This window comes from Mandrillus leucophaeus, unplaced genomic scaffold (assembly GCF_000951045.1).
Source record: "Mandrillus leucophaeus isolate KB7577 unplaced genomic scaffold, Mleu.le_1.0 Scaffold1880, whole genome shotgun sequence".
Lineage (NCBI taxonomy): Eukaryota > Metazoa > Chordata > Mammalia > Primates > Cercopithecidae > Mandrillus > Mandrillus leucophaeus.
The window spans coordinates 208142-210939 of record NW_012101899.1 but is presented as its reverse complement, the minus strand read 5'-3'; the positions used below and the strand labels follow the sequence as shown (position 1 = coordinate 210939).

At 45.2% G+C, this 2798-nt stretch overlaps 1 pseudogene across 1 annotated transcript; it reads left to right on the top strand.

The window, feature by feature from the left end:
- The first annotated feature begins 271 nt into the window (after positions 1–271).
- Positions 272–1713, top strand: LOC105538260 (annotated as a pseudogene). Its single transcript, XR_001005871.1, has 2 exons — positions 272–366; positions 605–1713. The product of XR_001005871.1 is annotated as an uncharacterized LOC105538260 (transcript).
- Positions 1714–2798: the final 1085 nt, after the last annotated feature.

Sequence of the window (2798 nt, the reverse complement as noted above, 5' to 3'; positions counted from 1 at the left end):
TAGCACATAGCCCATTGAAAGCCCACATTGTAATGCCTTGGAGGGGGGCTGCCTTTCCCTGCCATACCCCGGGACCGTCGGTAAAGCACAGGCTTTGTCATCGTCTGCGTTTTCGCCTCGGCGCTGTCCTGTCTCAGCAGCTCCTGACTCAGCTGAAGGGGGGATGGTGAATAACGCATCCCCTAGGGAGAGGCGCTGGGGCTGCGGGGCACAGCTGAGTGTGCAGAGGGAGCCCCTCGGGCTTTCTCTGTGTCTGCCTCCATCTTACCGTATCCAGAGACCACACTAAAATGGTGGCTGACGTGGAGACAGGGGAAGCTCCTTTCTAGTCATGGCCACAAGGCAGGATGCTGAGGTGCTGTCTAGGTAAGAAGCAAATCTTAACCTTGGGTCTCCTTTCTGCACATGTAACCCTGTATGGTGATGTCTCTAACGTTCAGGGAGCTAAGCCACAATGCTTTCACTTTTTCAATTTATTTTATTTATTTATTTTGTGATTTTATTTTACCTGCACAGCTTCACCCCTAAAAGGTCTCAGGAAATAACCCTTTCTGTCTGCTTTTCTTTCTTTTTATAAAAGAATCGCATTGCCTTTGCCTCGTAGGCTCAGTTGGATCTCCAAGTGGCGGTACCGTTCTCTCCACTTCAAAAATACACAGAAACATGTGGAAATGTTCTGTCACACAGATTGAAAAGCATGTGCACCAAATTTTCACAGACCTGATTCGAATGTAGATAAAAGTGCAAAATCCAGAGGGGGGAACACGCTATAGAAATCCTGCCTTCTATACTATAATTTAATCATCGTGTGCCACAGAATGTCTTTGCATAAATTACAACCACAATGATAGCATCACTTTCACAAAAGGTGGCCTCTAATCGATCTGACTCTCCAAGAGATGGCTGGGTTTTTCAAAGCAGAGAAATGATGCCCTGTAGTCTTAAAGAGCTGTTGATTGCACCTGGGGCTCCCGTGGCTGGCGCCCATCGAGCAGCCCATCCTAGCTGTTCCCTTGTTCAGCTGATTTTCTTTTTTATCTTGACATTTGCTAACCGCTTTTCTTTTTTTTTTTTTTTTTCCGGGAAGAGAGGATTATTGGCAACTGGCACCACCCCCACGTCTGGAGGAGGGACGTTTCTAGGATGACCCCCAGAGTGGAGAAATAGCCGAGGTAACCTTTTTGCTATAAATTTCTTCCCCTGCCTCCGTCTTCTGTTCCTTTCCTTTCCCCCATCCCTTGAACAAACATGATTTTTAAATTCCCCTCATTTTTAGTGCTTTGGAGTCTTCTCAGATCTGGAGGAGAACAGTTCCTGAGCTGCGCAGAGCAGTTCCGGAGTCCTGGCTGCCTTTCCCCGGGCCCAAGCCCCCAAGAAGAGAGTCCTTTTCAGGACCATGGGAGCATGTTTTAAAAGGCTTTCTATTGAAGCAAGGCCGTCAGCCAGCCGTGCGTGTCCGCATTGTGGTGGTCCCAGAGCCTTATGGACAATCCCTTTGAAAGAATAGGGTTGGGAAGATTCTCAGGACAGAAGTGGCTAATTTCCATCCTTGGAGCTTTATCTCACAAAGGATATTTGATAGAAAGAAAAAATGGAGTCTGTGGAAGCTTTGCTCCTATTTCCAAATGGGTTGACTCTGGATGGAAAGGCATATTTTCACATTTTTCCCAATAGAGGAAAGCTTTTAGTGCCAAAATCCTCAAAGGAGAATGAACATCACACATCACACATCACACATCACACATGTATGTGTAAGGGTAGAATAATATGGTAAAAAATCCAGTGAGTACAAGCACACAACGGACATTCAGTACAGGTTAAATGAATAAGTAAGAAAAATTCAGAGTTGTTATTGCTGTTTATGAGACTGGTGATTATTAACAGATGCAAATGTATACTCCCTTTTGTAATCACAACAATGTAAAAGTCTTATCTGTAATCATTACCATGGGGACACTTAAATATTTAGTCCTGGGGACAAAATGGTTTGTAGGCAGGACGTCCTGTGTGTTTATGTGCACATATAAAATGCAGCCCTGGCCCCAGGACTGCAAGGCCTCTGACGGCATCATTTACATTCAGGGGTGGTCCTGATCAACATGGCCCCATAGAATAATAGAGGGAATTTCAGAGAGTACAGTGTCAGATAATAAACGCTTTCCACAGCCTCTGTTTATATGTGGAAATTTGAAGTGCTGAGTGAAAAAGAATAGTGAAAATAAAGACAGGAAGTATACACACAACAAACAATTTTTCCTCTCTGCAAATCAGATTATTCCCTTGCGCACCCTGCAACCCCCATCTATGATGTCAAACTCAATGGACGGTTGAACTAACAGCTTGGGAGTCGCCAGGGTGAGAGTGTGTGTGTCCATGCTGTGCACCTTGAATTAGGCTGGCCACCACGGCTGTGTACAGCTACCCCAGGAAGAGCCCCTCCCCTCCTTGTCGTTTCTGTGGAAAATGTGCTGATTGAGACCCGGCTACAGGAATCACATTTGGGCAGAAAGAATGGTTTACCCTTTTCATGAGGGGTCTTGACTCAAGAACACTTGCCAATTCTGCTTGTCCATTTCCCATTCTTTACAGTTTTTCCTGTCACTCCTTAGATTGAGAAAGAAAAATCTATAGGAATGATTCGGAGGGATTTCTCTTTTGTTCGTAAATAAACCCTAACCCCGGATGAGCTTGTTCACACTAGGGAAGTTACCACCACTGGCTTTGAAGCCAGGCAGATCTGGGTGTTCCTTCCCATTTCTTTATTTGCTTTGTGGGTGATCTTTTCCCAGCTTTTCTGC